Here is a 20,303-nt window from a genome sequence, read left to right on the forward strand (position 1 = left end):
ACTGCCCGAAATCCTGCTTTGGTGAGCTTTCCCTAAGGTGACACAGAAGGTCTACCTCCTTTCGTGCACCCCTCACCTCTCCATGAGGATGATCCACTGGATTCATTGCAACATCATGAACAAAGGGGCATCTGCCTAAGCACTGGCACCCCCACCACGCTTACGGCTCTATACCTACTAGACCTGTATTCGGTAAAGCTTTCTTTCTATATGCTAATTCCCCTTCTGTCACTAGGATCAAGCACCGTAAGATTGAACGCACCAGAACGCACCTCTTCCCATTGCAAGATAAATAGATCAATTTGGCCAAACAAAACCCAAATATCAGAGAAGAAATATGAGGCTATAAGATATCATGCATAAAATAGATCAAAGAAACTCAAATATTTTCATGGATATAAAAAGATATAACTGATCATAAACTCAAAGTTCATCAGATCCCAACAAACACACCGCAAAAAGAGTTACATCATATAGATCTCCAAGAGACCATTGTATTGAGAATTCAGCAAGAGAGAGGAAGCCATCTAACTACTAAATACGGACCCGAAGGTCTACAACGAACTACTCACGCATCATCGGGGAGGCACCAATGGAGGTGGTGAACCCCATCCGAGATGGTGTCTAGATTGGACCTGGTGGTTCTGGTCTCTGTGGCGGCTGGATCAATATTTCCTTGACTCCCCTAGGGTTTTGGGGATATTGGGGTATTTATAGAGCAAAGAGGCGGTCTGGGGGGCACCCGAGGTGGGAATAATCCACTAGGGCGCGCCTACTCGATTATAAAACATCCAGGATTATAAAATGATTATAAAACATCCACGATTGATAATATAACAGCATGGAACAATCAAAAATTATAGATACGTTGAAGACGTATCAGCATCCCCAAGCTTAACTCCTACTCATCCTCGAGTAGGTAAGTGATAAAAATAGAATTTTTCATGTGGAATGCTGCCTATCATGTCATATCATATTTTTCCTTTATAGCATGGACATTCGGACTTTTATATTGTTCAAAGCAATAGTCTAGTTTTGACATGATAACTTAAATACTCAAGCATATCAACAAGCAACCATGTCTTTCAAAATATCAATGCTAAAATAAGTTATCCCTAGCCCATCATGCTCAACCATTGATCCATTCATGAAACACACTCGCATATTAACTACACCCAATGCTCAAGTACGATCATATTGCCTCCTACTTGGTGCTTTTATAAGAGAATATGGAGACTCAAATTCAAAAATAAAAATTGCATAAAGTAAAAGAAAGGCCCTTCACAGAGGGAAGTAGGGATTTGTAGAGGTGACAGAGCTCAAAGCGAAAAATTTAGAGATAAAAACATTTTGGGAAGTGCATCCTTCCCACCAACGAAAACGACTTAGAGTTCCCAACACTTTCCATGTTAGAAATATCATAGGCGGTTCCCAAACAGAAAATAAAGTGTATTCCTTTTTCAACCATACTTTCACTTTCCATGGCTAGTCGTACCCACCGTTGCCCTCCATACCAACACTTTCCAAGGAATTTATTATTTGACAACATAAAGTAAATTCATTTTTCATTTCGGGACTGGGCATCCCTAATACCTTTTCCTTACTATCGTGCAATGACAAGTGAATAAACACTCATCATGAGAATAACACATCTAGCATGGAAAATATTAGCCACCCCTCACCGCTCCACGAGCGAAATTAACACACAAAAGAGAAGTTTATTTTGAAAATTAGAGATGGCACATGCAAATTTGCTTAGAACGGCAAAAGAATACCACATATAGGTAGGTATAGTGGACTCATATGGCAAAACTGGTTTAAAGGTTTTTGGATGCACAAGTAGAGATCATACTTAGTGCAAAATGAAGGCTGGCAAAAGATTGAGAAGCGACCAACCAAGAAACGAATAATCTCATAAGCGAGCATTAAGCATAATTAACACCGAATAATGCACCACAAGTAGGATATAGTTTCATTGCATAATTATTGACTTTCGTGCTTGCATAGGGAATCACAAACCTTAACACCAATATTCTTACTAAAGCATAATCACTCATCAACATAACTCAAGTATCACATCATCATATCTCAAAACTATTACTAAGAATCAAGTTTATTTTATCCAATGATCTTCATGAAAGTTTTTATTATATCCTTCTTGTATATCTATCACTTTGGCACTAATTTTCATATGTTGCTTTTGACAAGCTCAAACAAATATAAGTGAAGATCATGAGCATTATTTTTTTCTTTCTATCAAATTAATTTAAGTGAAGCAAGAGAGAATTTCTTGAAAAAAATTACTAACTCCCAAATAAATCTAAGTGAAGCAAGAAAGCATTTCTTCAAAAATACTAAAGCACACCGTGCTCAAAAAGATATAAGTGAAGTACTAGAGCAAGTCCATAGCTCATGAAAGATTTAAGTGAAGCATAGAGAGCAATTCTAACAAGTCATGACATAATTTTGGCTCTCTCAAATAGGTGTGTCCAGCAAGGGATCAAGAGTTAAAACACAAAATAAAACAAGCAAAGACTCATATCATACAAGACGCTCCAAGCAAAACACATAGTATGTGACGAACAAAAATATAGCTTCGAGTAAAATACCGATGGTCGTTAGAAGAAAGAGGGTATGCCACTCGGGGGCATCCCCAAGCTTAGTTGCTTGCTATCTTTTTGGATAATAGCGGGGGATGCCGAGGCATCCCCAAGCTTAGGCTCTTCTTACTCCTTATTCCTTCATCCATCGTAAGATAACCCAAAACTTGAAAACTTCAATCACGCAAAACTTAACAAGACCTTCGTGAGATCCGTTAGTATAAGAAAAATAAATCACTACTATAAGTGTTGTATCAAACCAATTCATATTTTGTTCTTGCATTATATCTACTATATTCCAATTTTTCTATGGCAAAAACTCATCAAAGAAAACCATAGAGCCATGAAAATAAGCACACAACGCAAAAAACAGAATCTGTCAAAACAGAACAGTCTGTAGTAATCTGACTATTTCGAATACTTCTGTAACTCCCAAAATTCTGAAAAATTTGGCATTTTATCACGCTCTGGTAAAACATGAGAATTATTTTCTTGAGAGCAAAAGTTTCTGTTTTTCAGCAAGATCAAACAACTATCACCCAAGAAGATCCTAAAGGCTTTACTTGGCACAAACACTAATTAAAACATAAAAAACACAATCATAACAGTAGCATAATTGTGCTAAGACTCAAAAATAGAAAGAAAAAAGCAAAAATATATTTTATTCATTGGGTTGCCTCCCAACAAGCGCTATAGTTTTACGCCCTTAGCTAGGCATAAAGCAAGGATCTAAGTTTTGTCATCCTTCTTCTTAACTTTCTTAGAGGCGTTTTCGTCATGAGATTTTGTAAACACAACATAAAACATATTATCCATAGAAACCTTAGCGTTCCTAAGTTGGTGTTCATCATAACCTTTTTGATTCCCCGCAACAATCCAAGAGTAATGTTGATTAACATTATTGAAAATTTGTTGGATTATATCTAAAACGGGGACTTCCTTTTTAAGATTCTCATCAAAGATTTTATTATCCCCAAGCAAATGTCTTAAAGCATAGTCACTATTGTAAAGAATTTCATCTATCATGGGTTTTTCACGATTCATACCATAAAAATCAAAGATTTCCCTAGTTTCCCGTATTATGTAATCAAATTCATTCATAAGGACAAGGGTGACAAACTTTTTAGCCCTAGGATTCTTTATAACAGGAAGCTCAAAAAACAATCTTTGCAAAGTAGGACGGGTACGAATAAATTTACTTTCAAGTTTCAGAACTAGTGCTGAAATAGCATCCGCATAAGATCTAGTAGTTTTAAGTATAGGAGCATCATCAAGACTTAGATTCCCAACACAATTGAAAAATTCTTTGATACGTTCTTTCCCCATAACATTCCCTTGCCCCAAGATAAAAGTTTTAGCATCCAGATTGCCTGTACGTCCAATCTTAGGAGTTAGGCCATCATCTATTGGTGCCATGCCGAAATCACTCATGATTGCAAGCAAAGGATAGATCTTGCAAGAAAACGGCGAACGGAAAAGAGGGGTGAATAAGACGGCAAATTTTTGTAAAGTGGGGAGAGAGGAAAATGAGAGGCAAATGGCAAATAATGTAAATTGCAAGGAGATGAGATTTGTAATTAGGAACCTGGTATATGTTGAAGATCCTCCCCAAAAACGGCGCCAGAAATTCCTTTTGATGTTGGCTAGGACTACGTCGGTATTTCCTCAAAGAGGAAGGGATCATGCAGCATAGCGACGGTAGGTATTTCCCTCACTGTGGTTATCGAACCAGTAGGAGAACCAAGCAACACAACGTAAACAGCCCCTGCACACAAATAACAACCACTCGCAACCCGACATGTTAAAGGGGTTGTCAATCCCTTTCGGGTAACGGCGCCAGGAATTGGTGTGCGAACGGGATAAATTTGTAATAGATTGAATAAATAGATCGCAAATAAAATAAAGTGGAGCAAAATATTTTTGTATTCTTGGTTTAATAGATCTGAAAATAAATGCAAAGGAAAAGTTGATCGTAAAGGCAAATATATGAGAAAGAGACCCGGGGCCGTAGGTTTCACTAGTGGCTTCTCTCGAGAAAAATAGCAAACGGTGGTTGAACAAATTATGGGCAATTGATAGAACTTCAAATACTCATGATGATATCCAGGCAATGATCATTATATAGACATCACCTCATTAGTAGACCGACTCCTGCCTGTATCTACTACTATTACTCCACACATCGACCGCTATCGAGCATGCATCTAGTGTATTAAGTTCATGGAGAAACGGAGTAATGCAATAAGAACGATGACATGATGTAGACAAGATCTATCTATGTAGAGATAGACCACATCGTTTTATCCTTAGTAGCAACGATACATACGTGTCGGTTCCCCTTCTGTCACCGGGATCAAGCACCGTAAGATCGAACCCACTACAAAGTACCTCTTTCCATTGCAAGATAAATAGATCAAGTTGGCCAAACAAAACCCAAATATCAGAGAAGAAATACGAGGCTATAAGAGATCATGCATAAAAGAGATCAAAGAAACTCAAATACTTTCATGGATATAAAAAGATATAACTAATCATACACTCAAACTTCATCAGACCCCAAAAAACACACCGCAAAAAGAGTTACATCATATGGATCTCCAAGAGACCATTGTATTGAGAATTCAGCAAGAGAGAGGAATCCATCTAGCTACTAACTGCGGACCCGAAGATCTACAAAGAACTACTCACGGATCATCGGAGAGGCACCAGCGGAGGTGGTGAACCCCATCCGAGATGGTATCTAGATTGGATCTGGTGGTTCTGGACTCTGTGGCGGCCGGATCAATATTTCGTCGACTCCCCTAGGGTTTTGGGAATATTGGGGTATTTATACAAAAAATAGGCGGTCCGGGGGGCACCTGAGGTGGGCACAACCCACCAGGGCACGCCTGGGCCTCCCGGCGCGCCCTGGTGGGTTGTGCTCTTCTCGGAGCACCCCCTAGGCGCAGCCAGGGCCATTAGGTGTCTTCTGGTCCATAAAAAATATTCGTCAAGTTTCATGGCATTTGACTCCATTTGGTATTGATTTTCTGCGATGTAAAAAACATGCAAAAAACAGCAACTGGCACTTGGCACTATGTCAATAGGTTAGTACTAAAAATGATATAAAATGATTATAAAACATCCAAGATTGATAATATAACAGCATGGAACAATCAAAAATTATAGATACGTTAGAGACGTATCAGGCCTTCATGGGCCATAGGGGAGAAAGAGAGGGAAGCCCGCAGGGTGGCGCCCCCCCCCCCAGGGAGTCCGAATTGGACAAGGGGGAGGGGGCACGACCCCTTTCCTCTTTCCCTCTCCCTCTCCCTCTCCTTCCCTTTTCCCCTCCGATGAGAAAGGAAAAAGGGGGGGGGCGAATCCTACTAGGAGTGGAGTCCTAGTAGGACTCCCCCCCTTGGTGGCTGGCCTCCTCTTCCCCTCCTTTATATACGGGGGCAGGGGGCACCCCAAAGCACAACAGTTGTTCTCTTAGCCATGTGCGGTGCCCCCTCCACAGTTTACTCCTTCGGTCATAGCGTCGTAGTGCTTAGGCGAAGCCCTGCATGGATCACATCACCATCACCGTCACCATGCCGTCATGCTGATGAAACTCTCCCTCGACCCTCTGATGGATCAAGAGTTTGAGGGACGTCATCGAGCTAAACGTGTGTTGAACTCGAAGGTGCCGTACGTTCGGTACTAGATCGGTTGGATCGTGAAGATGTTCGAATACATCAACCGCGTTAACCTAACGCTTCCGCTTTTGATCTACGAGGGTATGTGGACACACTGTCCCCCTCTCATTGCTATGCATCTCCTAGATAGATCTTGCGTGATCGTAGGAATTTTTTTGAAATTGCATGCTATGTTCCCCAACAGTAGAACCATATTTTTGCTCGCAAATTTTATCAATTGGAAAAGATTCATCTTCTACAAAACTTTAGCTTTTATTGCATTATAATCAAGAACTAGCCCTTTATCATGTTCTATAAGGCAAAGAGCACTAATCTTGTTATTTCGGGCTATATCTTTTTTTAGTGCAGCCACTTCCCATTATGTGAGGGATTGCTCCACAATACTTATAGATTCTTTCGGCAATGAGGCGTTGCCGAAATTATGCAATTGCATAGAGGATGCATTATATGCTACAATATTATATGATGGCATGTGCACTCCTGCAAAATTTTCGTTTATTCGGCTATGACCATGAAGGTGCAGAGCAGAATTATGATCATCTACAGTTGTATACGGTGCCGAAAAATTACTAACATGAGGTGTAGCGTATGACGGTTGAGAGTAACTGGCCGAATAGCCAGTAGTAGGATGACCAATTCTCTCATTCATCGGTATGGTTGGATTAGTATATTGCACATTAGTTGCCGACGAATAAAAGGGTGAAACACTTTCTTGCATGGCATTGAAAGTTCCTACATGGGGTGTTTCAACTTGATTAACCAAACTCATTATGTTGTTCATCGGCATATGAATTTATGGGGTTGCCCATGCTTGGGAGTTGGAATACATATGCTGCATGTTGCTAAAATTATATGAGGTAGAACCATGGAGATTTTGTTGCATCGGCTCTTGCACATAATTAGATACATGATTCATAAAGCTAGGGCTAGCTGATACATTATGCTCATTAGACGATCTAGCAACAACATATGCATTATTTGCATCTACATAAGTGAATTGGGTATTCATATTACCTTTTTGCAAATCCTAGATGACGATCTCTTCGTAGCAAGAACGGGACAGAGACCGTTCAAAGTTTCGTCCCCGCGGAGTCGCCAAAAAGTGTGTTCGCACACGAACACGTCACCGTGTACCTCCAATGTTGAGGGTGATGCACCGCAGCTCAAGTCGAAGGAGGCCCGTCCGGAAGCGCCGTACGCAAGCAAACGGATGGGCGCTTTCATAGACCCGAAAGCCAACACATCCGGGAGGGACCTCGTCAGGGCACGCGCTATGGGCTGCCCTAGGTCGACCTGATCGCCCCTAGGGCCTCGAGGTTCCCCGCCCTGCAAACGAAGAACGAGAAGAAAGATACAAGGGTGAGGGATAATGAACACGAAAAATTAGTAGATTGTGTGTTGTTTAATCGGCCTTCACCTCTCATCTATTTATGAGGCGGCTGGACTTCCCGTACAAGAAAAGCACTAAAAATCTCGTCCAAAACATCAAAAAACCCAACCTAACTCGGATAGGAATCTTTGGCAATTTTCTGGATCAACTCGGAGCCACCGAGTGGTTTTCTTCGGTCCCACCGAGTGAACGTTGCCAACCTTCTGTAATTTTTCGGACCAACTCGGTCTCACTGAGTCAAATCAACTCGGTCGGTCTGAAATGACTCTGCAGTTTCTGTTTTTGACTTTGTTTTGGATCCAAAAGTTGCACACGGAGACGGATTAAGACGGTCTTTATATCAAAATCAACCGTTTCGATGAGACGCACAACTTTCACGTTGAAACTTTTTCCATATGAGGCCATGTTAATTGAGTTTCTGGCCATTTTATAATCTGATGTCAATATGAGCATCTCTGAATTTGTCATAACTTTTGCATCCGAGCTCCGTTTCGGAGCATCTTCATATCAATCTCGATCTTCTCGAAGAGAGACATCCCATGGTGACTTACAATCATAAGTTTGAATTGATTTTGACATAGCTTTAAGCAATTTTTATGATTGTGCCACTTTTGAGCGTCAACATGCGGCAGATAGGATTTTCCCAATAGGAGCTCCCACCTATTTGAACCAACAAATGTCAAAAAGGGTTTTCAAGAGCTCATATTGGGCGCTTAATACGCCGGATCTGTGATTTAATGTTCGCAAAGACACGTTGGGGCATGCGACCCATTAGGCGCCCCCTCTCTAGCCTCTGGATAGCTCACTTCTCTACGCTCGCTCGCTCGGCCTCGGTATCTGTTCGCGCCCTCGCAAGTGAAACATGTTGAAGAAAAATCATCATATGTTTTTGTACATAAAAATATATGGTAAAAAATGTTCATTTAAAAAAATGTCTATTAATTTTTAAATAGTTCATGAATTTTAAAAATGCTTGTGCATAAAAATATATTCCCGGATAAAAAGTGTTCAAGAATTTGAAAATAGTGCAGGAATTATGATTTTTTCATGAATTTGGAAAGAGCACAAACTTTAATAAAAGTTCATGAGTTTGAAATAGTTCATGGATTTTATAAAATGTTCACAAGTTTGGAAAAAGTTCACGAATTCAAAAATATGCTTGAACTTTAAAAATAATAAACAAAAAAGGAAAATGAATAGAAATTTAAAAGTAAACCGGGGAAAACACTATAAATTAGGTAGCTGAAACACATGAAAGAAAAGGCACAAAAAACTGAGATGCCGGAACCTTCTGAAAAGTTTGAAAAAAATCCACGCTATGTGTTTTTGTTGTATGTGAATTTTCCATAGAATGTTCGCTTTTTCAAATAAATTTGAAATTTGAAATGTTTTTTATTAAATAAATATTCTCTTTCTTAACAAATTGCGTTTGAAATTGCCTAAAATATTTAGATACGTCGTCTCCTTCGTAGTTCTTTTAAACCGTGCCGCATTTTCATACAAAAATTATCTTGTGTTCCACCGGTTGTGTACTTGTCCTTACTGCCTGGATGTGTGGAGTTCAATTCCTCTCGCGCCCAACTTTTTTAGGAATATTATGCCATTGAAAATGGTTCTTAAAAGCTTGCGCTGCATAGTAATCAAGAGTCATCAGCTCAAGCGGCTTGGGACACAAAGTCAGGAGTCACGCGTCGCGCGTTTGAATCCTCCCTTCTTTTTTTTGAACATATGTAACCTTTATTAAATCTGGATGTTCATAGGGATATAGATGATGTCGGGCGTATTAACAAGCCACAGGTGACGCCTGAGAGACAAAGAAACCGCAACTTTTGCAAGAGCATGCGCTTCAAAATTATGCTTTCTATTCTCATGAACAAAACGGATATTAGGGAAATTTCTAGCCCTATGGTTTATCTCACTCAAGACCGAAGCGAACTGACAAGGAACTTCCACGCCGATCAAAGAGATCACGGTGGCACAGTCCGACGCCACGCAAACAGACTTGAGATTGAGATCCGTCGCCAACACCAGGGCTTCATTGCATTCTTGTGCTTCCAAGGAGGGCGGATCCGTGAGACCGTCAAAAACTCTTGCCGAAGCTCCCAGAAACAGACCCGCTCTGTCACGGCATATCACAGCTGTTGCGCCTCTGTTACCAGATCTGGACACGGCCCCATCTGCATTTAGCTTTGCTTCTTCGTTGGTTGGGGGTAGCCAAACTGGTGGTGACATTCCGGTCCTTGGATTCTCCCTTGTTACATGCATATCCCTTGGCTTCGCATGCAAGTCCTTTAGATGTGACTTGTTCACCGCCATACAATCAAGCTCCACCAGAAAATTCTTAACAAAAACCGAAGTGCTCAAGGGACTTTGGAACTGCTCATCATGGATAGCACGGCGTCGCGCCCACCATATGGCCCACATGGTGATCAAAATATGAATAACTTGCTGCTCTGCTAAAGTATCCAGAAGCCAGAACAACCATAATCGAGCATCCTCGGATCTATTGGAGATCATCACTTCTGTCGATTCCTCATCGGCCAAAGCCCAAACACACCGTGACATATGGCAATCCAATAGAGAATGTCTCCAAGTATCTACTGCCGCTTGGCATAAAGGGCAAGCCGGCAAATCTGCCATCTTCCTGTGATTCCTAACTTCACCGGTTGGGATCGATGTCTTGGCTAGCCTCCACGCAAAAATTTTGATTTTGGATGGTATGCTCAATTTCCAAAGTTTGCACCAAGACTTCTTATCTGCTTCCGAATGTGAGTGTCCCGGAACATGCTCCAACCAATCCGTTCTCTGTTGCTTTGTAGCCGCCAGTAAACGGTACGCCGACCATACTGAGAAAATACCTCTTCTATCATAGTGCCATGCCCAGAAATCGGCTTGAACTCATGTACTCAGGGGGATATTCAGTATTGCTTCCTTGTCCATTGCATAAAAATGCTCATCCAGTACAGGAATGTTCCAGCCCGCATTAGTGTGGTCGAGCAACTCCGACACCAGTTGCGGGGGGTTTGGAGACTTTGGGCAAACCGGCCGTAGTTTATGATCTCACGGTATCCAGTTGTCATGCCATATGCTTGTCTCGCTTCCCGTCCCTATCCTTTTGATGATTCCCAACTTAAGGGTGTCACACCCTTCATGTATGGAACGCCAGACTTGGGACAGATTGCTTCCCAACTCGGCTTCCAGAACGGTACACACGGGATAATATACTGCCTTTAGTATGCGTGCACTTAGCGAGTCAGGATGTTGCAGTAGGCGCCAGGCTTGGCGGGCAAGTAGGGCTAAATTAAACAGCTCGATGTCACGAAAGCCCATACCTCCCATAAATTTTGGTTGTGTCATAACCTCCCACGAGACCCATGCGGTTTTTCTTTCTCCCTTCTTAGAACCCCACCAGAACTTCCGGAGCAAGCCGTTAATATGTTGGCATAGACCCCTTGGTAACTTGAAGCACGCCATCAAATAGGTGGGTATCGCTTGCGCCACCGATTTTATAAGGACTTCTTTGCCACCCACTGAAAGGATCTTTTCCATCCACCCTTGAACATGTTTCCAAATCCTATCCTTTAGATACTTGAAGGATCCCTCCTTTGCTCTACCGACGTCCGAAGGGAGCCCGAGGTACTTCTCGGATAGTTGTTCCTTATTTACATCCAAGACTTGCATAACTTCTTTCCTCAAGTCCTCAGAACACCCCTTGCTGAAGAAGATTGACGACTTGTCTTTATTAATACGTTGTCCCGACGCATTGCAATATCTCTGAAGCAAATCATTGACCCGTGTTGCCATCTCAGGTGTAGCGTCGAAAAAGAGCAAACTATCATCAGCAAAAAGGAGATGATTGACACGTGGAGCATTTGGAGCTACCTGAATGCCATTGATAATCTCCCCTGGGACCGAAGATTTCAGCAAGGACGAGAGGCCTTCTGCCGCCAACAGAAACAGATAGGGCGAATTGGGGTCACCCTGCCTTAAGCCCCTTGCTGGCTTGAATTCCTCCAGCTTACCTCCATTAAACATGACTGGAAAAGATACCGAGGTCACACACCTCATGATAGTATCGGTGAACCGAGGACTGAACCCTAGCTTCAGCATTACTGCCTTCAAATATGGCCACTTGAGTCTGTCGTAGGCCTTCATCATATCAAGTTTTAGAGCACAAAATATGTTTCCCTTCAACTTCCTAGTTTTCATGTAATGTAGGCACTCATAAGCAGAGATAAAATTGTCAGTGATTAGGTGACCAGGTACGATTGCAGATTGTTCCTCTGATATGATGTCGGGGAGAATGAGTTTGAGCCGGTTAGCCAATACCTTTGATGCAATCTTGAAGATCACATTGTAGAGGCTTATCGGTCTGAACTGTGCTAAATTTTTTGGACTAGCAATCTTGGGAATTAGAACGATGAACGTTTTGTTTATCTCCTCCGGCGAATCATCACCACTCAGAACATGCAGCACCATATCGGTTACCTCGTCACCACATAAGTCCCAGTGTCACTGAAAAAAGTGAGCGGGAAAACCATCAGGCCCCGGGGCCTTTGTCGGGAACATTTGGAAGAGTGCAGATTTCACCTCTTCCTTCCTATAAGGTGCGTTCAACATGCTATTCATTTGACCATCAACTTTCACCGGTATATGAGAGAGGACTTCTTCCATGCCTGTAGTGTTTTCTGAAGCATACAAATTCTCATAGAACCATTAGCTCTCTGGAGCTCCATAATGCGATTCTTGGCTTTTCTTGCACTAGCTTTTTTATGAAAAAATTTAGTATTATTGTCCCCTTCCGAGAGCCATTGTACACGGGCCCTTGGTCGCCACATAATCTCTTCTCTGCAACACAGCTCGACCATCCGAGCTTCAACTTCCTCCTCTTCCGTGTTTGGTCCGACGCGCATTGGTGCAGCTCGTAGATCCTCGAGCCTCTTACGGAGTCGTCTAAGCTCGGATCGAACCGACCCAAAAGTATGCCGCCCCCACTTCTGTAGCTCTGTAGCCACACTAGCCAGCTTTCCAAAAAAAATCTGAAACTGTCCGCGCCCTGTCCTTTGCTTTCCACGCACTTTCCAGAACAACACCAAACCGGTCATCTCGTTCCCACATACATTCATACCGGAAGGGCCGCTGGGCTGCCCAAACACTCTCATTGACTTGGTCAGTCTCCAGAAGAATTGGAGAGTGATCCGACTTGATTGCCGTGAGATGCTCTAAGCTGGCAAAAGGGAATAGAGCGGACCAAGAAGCCGATGCCAGCGCTCTATCAAGACGAACTCGACAATAATGACCACCTGAGACTTTCTTCTCCCAAGTCCAATCCAGCCCCCTGTATCCCAAGTCCGCTAGGGCACAAACATCCGTTGCCTCCCGGAAAGCCTCCATTTGTGCACTGTCTCTCTCATTTGGCCCCATATGCTCTTCTTTTCTGAGAATTTGATTGAAGTCACCAATGCACAGCCACGGCAAAGTGTTTTCTCCTCTCGACCACTTCATCATATCCCAAGTTTTATAGCGGAGGCTTCTGTTTGCTTCGCCATAGACAAGAGAGCCGCCATTGTTCCTTCAACGGCTCCCTGACCCATGCATCCACATGATACCAAGAAAAGTTCTTTATTGAAACATCCAACGATTTTTTCCAAAAGATACAAATGCCGCCACTGTGGCCAGAACTACCGACTCCAAAACTGAAATCAAAACCTAGCGAAAAACGAAGACCTTCAACACAATTCTTCGGTAGTTGAGTTTCAACTAAACAAAGAATCGACGACGTACTCCTCTCCACGAGATCGTGGAGTTCTCTGACCATCGCGGGGTCGCCAATCCCGCGACAGTTCCAGCATAGCGTTTTCATTGTGCCTGGCGGAGCCCTGGCTCGGAGCCCGCCAATGACGCCATCTTGTTTTCCTTCGTCGGTGAGGAACCCTTTTTTGCTTTCTTTAACTCCCTCGGAGACACGTACACTGGTGGAGGCGGTGGTGTATCAGACGTAACAGCAAGTATAGGATCAGCTCCCTTCCCTACCAGCGTCTGCACTTGGCTTTGATCATAGATGATCGTGTTTTGACCCCCTGTTGTTTCTCTCCTTGGGCATATTGGTACTTGCAATAAGGGCACCATCCAGATTACGCCTAGCCGCTGGCTCCTCACCCGGTACAGAACCAAGATCAGTACCAGGTTTCAAAGGGCTGGTTACCTCTGGCCCAATGTCCTCTCCATCTTCAAAACCAGCATCCTGGGATGACCTCTTCCACGGACCATCTTGTTCCCTTTGTGGGGCTCTACCACGCTCAGCCCCGGCTCTGCCACGGCCCTAGGACCAACCCCCGCGAGTAGAGCGACCATACTGCTGTTGCTCAGGTGCCACTTCCTTGCGTTGGGCCAACATCCAACTTCCAAACTGCCTCTGTTTGGGTTCCCACACCCCATCTCCACACTCTTCATGGTTGTGCCCCATGATGCCGCAAACCTGACAAAAGTAGGGGATCTTCTCATATTTTACTGGGAGGAAACGATGCCCCTCCCCTGTGACATTTAATGGCGTAACCCTAGTCAGAGGCTTATCAACCATCACCCTTGCGCGCACCCTGACATAGTCTCCCTCATAGTAAAGCTTCGGAGAAAGTACCACCTCCTTCACCCTGCCAATACGGCGAGCGAGTTGATCAACAACTTCTGTTTTGCGATACAATTCAGGGATATTGTGAATTTGAGCCCACACGTACAAGCCATCGAAGACCACCGACTCCGGTTCTGTCTTGCCATCATAGTCCTCAATCAGAAGGCCCATCCCCTTGAACAGCCACGGGCCGCCATGGACGACCTTCTTCCAGTCTCCCAAGCAGAACATCTGAAACACAAACAAATTATCTCCTGCCTCTCTGAACTTCGGCACCTGCGCTAGCCCCCAAACCGATTTCAGGGTCTCAAACATCACGGTGGAACTAAAATGTCTCGTCGTGTTCAGCTTCCCGATTCCCATCCAGCAAGCCTCTGCCTCAAATTTCCTCAACTCCTCCTCGCCTATGACCACGTCATCCAGCTCCTCATCCTTCAGATCAAGGTGCTACATCATCTCCTCCAAGTTCTTGCCAGTCCAACCGGCCGTCGATGAGCCGCCTTCCGAAGTCGCCATCTAGGGTTTGGGACCCAACAGCCGCTCCATGGGAAAAAGGGAAGACACACCGATCCTACTCTCCCCGCAGCAGACCAGCAAGGTGTGCGCAAGCAGGAAAAGGACCGACTGCAAGGTAAAAACTCACAGCGGCGATGAGATCGCCGCCGGAGGACGAAAACCCTAAACGAGAGGGTGCATGTATTAGGGTTCCCTGAGATGTGCGCGGGGATGTGGTCGATGGGAGTTGGATCTGGTTTGAATCCTCCCTTCTAATACGTGGCGTTTTCCCTTGCTTGTTTTGCGCGTCACGGGGTGCGCTACGTGGGCCAGCCCATTACTTCGGCACTCTGCGGGAAACTCCGACATTCTGTTCCAGAACGCCGACAAATAGGAGGGGTCCTCCTATGGGCAAATCCTAAAGGGCGCCCGCTACGCCCGTTACAGTACATTATGCAATCGGGCGCACACCCCCCTGCTGCGTCGGGCCGGCCCATTGTCTTTTTTTTAATTCTGTTCAAACTGAGTCAAAGCAAAATACGGTGTCTGAGGCAGGGTTCGAACCTAGGATCTCTAGGTTCAAAGAGCAGCGCACCAACCACTACCATAAGCCTAGATATGTGTCAGTAATGTCATGTTTGACTTATTCTTTGTCACGGGCGCCGAATCCCCCACTTTTGGGAACCGTTTTTTTTGCAACAGTTTTTTTCTCTTTTTCTTTTTTTTTCTTTTTTCTTTTTCCCATTCTGTATTTCTTTTTCAAATGCGTGATTTTTTTTTCAAATTCTATGAACTATTTTCAGATTGATGAACTTTTATTTAAAATCAATGAACTTTTTCGAAATTGATGCATTTTTTTCAAAGTCGATGATTTTTTCTTCAAAATCGATGAACTATTTTCGTGAACTTTATTTCAAGTCGATGAACTTTTTTTAAATTGATGAAACATTTTTCAAATCTATGAGCTTTTTTCAAAATTGATAAAACTTCTTTCTAATTGATGAACTTTTTCTTCAAAACCGATGAACTATTTTCAAATCGATGAACTTTTTTACAAAACGGTGAACTTTTTTCATAACGGTGAACTTTTTTCAAAATTGATAAACTTCTTTCTAGTTGATGAACTTTTACGTCAAAATCGATGAACTTTTCTCAAAACAGTGAACTTTTTTTCAAAATCGTGAACTTATTTTCATAACAGTGAATTTTTTTCAAAATTGATAAACCTTTTGTTAACTTGATGAACTTTTCCAAATTAATTGAACTTTGAAGTCAGATGAACTTTTTTAAAATTTGATGAACTTTTTTCAAAATTGTTGAGTTTTTTTCAGTTTTTGCGAACTCTTTTTCTAAAACGATGAATTTATTCAAATTCACGATGTTTTTTGTAAATAATTCAGAAATTAAGTGATATAGTATACATGCAAGAAATAGCGCAGCTGCACGTCCTTATAGTGTCGGCGCTGTTATCATTCACAATAGGCAAGTTGTTCTAGTGGTTAGGAACACTAGTATAGGGCGGCAATGGCTTGAGATCGAATCTTGGGAGCGCCATCTGCCCTCGCGCGCCCATTTGGCCGGCCCATGAGCGGCAACGGGAAGCCCCCTATCTTGTTTCATTTTTATCTTTAAAATAATTTGGGATTTCGAACACTTTCCAAAATTTAAAAACAATGTGAATTTCAAAAAAGTTCGTTGAGCCAAAAAATGTTCCTGAATTCAAATATTGTTCACGAATTTGACACAATGTTCATGATTTCGAAAAATATTCATTATTTCAAAAAATGCTAGTGAATTTGAATGTTTGATAAACATTTTTTGAATTTGGTGAACATTATGGTAAACAAATGTTGAATATGATGAACATTTTTCAGTCAGATGAATTTTTTTTTTGAAAAAAACATGTATGGACAAATTTTGAATTTTCTATTTTTTTCAAATCGATGAAATTTTTTGGATTTGATGAACTTATTTTGAAATGATGAATAAATTTAGAATTTGATGAACAAATTTGGATATGATGTATTGTTTTTGAATTTTTATGAACAGTTTTTAAATCCCGTTGAACAAATTTTGAATTCTATGAATAAACTTTAAATTGAATGAGCATTTTTGCGATTCAATGAACCAAAAAATGTTCATTTTTCAAATTTGGTTCATTTTTAAAAAAAATCTTTTTAATTTCGAAATTCGTTCAGAATTTTATAGAATAGCTGATTTAAATTTTGTTCATTTTTAAAATAACTTTTAAATTGAATGAGCATTTTTGCGATTCAAATTGTTTTATTTTTATTTTTAAAATAATTTGGGATTTCGAACACTTTCCAAAATTTAAAAACAATGTGAATTTCAAAAAAGTTCGTTGAGCCAAAAAATGTTCCTGAATTCAAATATTGTTCACGAATTTGACACAATGTTCATGATTTCGAAAAATATTCATTATTTCAAAAAATGCTAGTGAATTTGAATGTTTGATAAACATTTTTTGAATTTGGTGAACATTATGGTAAACAAATGTTGAATATGATGAACATTTTTCAGTCAGATGAATTTTTTTTTTGAAAAAAACATGTATGGACAAATTTTGAATTTGCTATTTTTTTCAAATCGATGAATTTTTTTGGATTTGATGAACTTATTTTGAAATGATGAATAAATTTAGAATTTGATGAACAAATTTTGGATATGATGTATTGTTTTTGAATTTTTATGAACAGTTTTTAAATCCCGTTGAACAAATTTTGAATTCTATGAATAAACTTTAAATTGAATGAGCATTTTTGCGATTCAATGAACAAAAAAATGTTCATTTTTCAAATTTGGTTCATTTTTAAAAAAAATCTTTTTAATTTCGAAATTCGTTCAGAATTTTATAGAATAGCTGATTTAAATTTTGTTCATTTTTAAAATAACTTTTAAATTGAATGAGCATTTTTGCGATTCAAATTGTTTTATTTTTATTTTTAAAATAATTTGGGATTTCGAACACTTTCCAAAATTTAAAAACAATGTGAATTTCAAAAAAGTTCGTTGAGCCAAAAAATGTTCCTGAATTCAAATATTGTTCACGAATTTGACACAATGTTCATGATTTCGAAAAATATTCATTATTTCAAAAAATGCTAGTGAATTTGAATGTTTGATAAACATTTTTTGAATTTGGTGAACATTATGGTAAACAAATGTTGAATATGATGAACATTTTTCAGTCAGATGAATTTTTTTTTTGAAAAAAACATGTATGGACAAATTTTGAATTTACTATTTTTTTCAAATCAATGAAAAAATTTGGATTTGATGAACTTATTTTGAAATGATGAATAAATTTAGAATTTGATGAACAAATTTTGGATATGATGTATTGTTTTTGAATTTTTATGAACAGTTTTTAAATCCCGTTGAACAAATTTTGAATTCTATGAATAAACTTTAAATTGAATGAGCATTTTTGCGATTCAATGAACAAAAAAATGTTCATTTTTCAAATTTGGTTCATTTAAAAAAAATCTTTTTAATTTCGAAATTCGTTCAGAATTTTATAGAATAGCTGATTTAAATTTTGTTCATTTTTTAACATAACTTTTAAATTGAATGAGCATTTTTGCGATTCAAATTGTTTTAACATTTTTAAAAAATAGCTGATTTTTAAAAAATGGTTCATTTTTTAAAAAAATCTTTTTAATTTCGAAATTCGTTCAGAATTTTATAGAAATGCGCAGAAATTTCAACAAAACTTCAATGTTAAAAAATGCTCACAAATTTCGAATAAATATTTTATTCTTTAAAATTTATTCGTGTTTTCAAAAAATGTTCTTGATTAAATAGCTGGTTTTCTTAAAGTTTTTTTTTACTTTCCGCCTATTTCACTTGCCTTTTTTAGGTGTTGCTACAGTACCTTGCATGGTACAATACCTGCTGCTGCACTATCCCGTGTCCTATAGGAAACCCGTCGCGGGACGGTATCTGCCCATGGGCTGGTCCAGTCGACTATCTCCGTGTGCGTCATGACCCTATTGGGCGCACCGAGCATCCAATAGGGGCTCCCGAAATGAACATTTAATGTTTGTCAGGCCATATTTTCCACCCTTTCCAACAGTTTAAGTGAATCATCTGCATTAAACTGGGTCTATTATCCCATCAGCTAGCTAAGATTGAGTGGTGAGGCAGCAGGCCCGGAATAAAGTAAAACAAAACTACGTGTAGCTTGACACGAGTTGGAAGGAGCGCTCGCTTCAGTCGCACAATACATAGGCTTGGGCCAGAAACTTCCGCACCTCGGTCGCTCGCGGCTAGCCCTGCAGTGCGTAGGTAAGCCATGACTGGGTGGCTTTTGTCGTTCATTCTTTTTTGATTCTTTTTTTCTCATATTTTAGAAAGTATTTAAAATAACTATATTTCAAAAAGTAAATTTACTGAAAAATTTAAAAAATATTAACACATTATAACAATTTGTTTGCGCAATTTTTTTTTAAAATAATAGCTATAATAACCATTGTGACAATGAAAATTGTTCTTGTGTTTTTCGACAAATGATTATACAATATATTTTTTGCGAGGGTGCTTATACAATATTTTGAAAATGTTTCCATAATATATGAAAAATGAACAATGCATATGAAAAAATGTTAGGTGTATAACAAAAATGTACAAGGTTTATGAAAAAACGTCAATCATGCATTTGATAATTTTAATCATGTAAAAAATATATACATCAAAATATATATTTGAAAAAAATGATTAACCATGTACTTAAAAATTCTTAAACATCCATAAGAAAAAGGTTTCTTATGTTTCAAAAATGTACAATTTGTATGAAGAAAATAGACATCAAAAAAATAAATATGAAAACAAATGTTATTCTTGTATGTGATTTTTTAACGTGTTTGAGATTATTTTTTCACATGTATACGGAAAATGTAATTTTTTACGTAAAAAGTAGGCAGCAAAAATATATCTAAAAAAAGTGAAGTATTTATTTTAAAAATGTTTAACAAGTATAAAAAGAGGTTCATACTGTATACAAAAATGTGCAATCCGTATGAAAAAAATAGGCATCAAAATATATTTTATAAAATGTTAATCATGTAGTCTAGAGATGATAAAAATGTATTAAAATGTTCCTCTTGTGTACCAAAAACGTACAACGTACATTGAGTAAAATAGACATCGAAAACATCTATTTAAAATGTTAATATGCATATAAAAATGTTCCTGTTTATACAAAAAAGTGTACATTTGTGTGTGAAAACATATTGCCATTAAAAAATGTTCATGGTATATTTAAAAAATTGTTTTGTCATGTATTGAAAAAAGTGTTAAAAGCATGTATTAAGAAAATAATGTACATTACATATTTAAAAAATATTCAACTAGTATCCATAAAATGTACCAAGTGTACAAATAATATGCACATTGTGTACGGTATAAAAGTTTACCATGCTGAGCAAAAAATAGTCGATGAAAACTGAAAAAGAAACCAAGAGAAACGAAGAAAATCAATAAAAACATAT

This window comes from Triticum urartu, chromosome 1A (genome assembly GCF_056163025.1).
Source record: "Triticum urartu cultivar PI428250 chromosome 1A, HENAU_Tu73, whole genome shotgun sequence".
In the NCBI taxonomy this organism is placed as follows: Eukaryota; Viridiplantae; Streptophyta; class Magnoliopsida; order Poales; family Poaceae; genus Triticum; species Triticum urartu.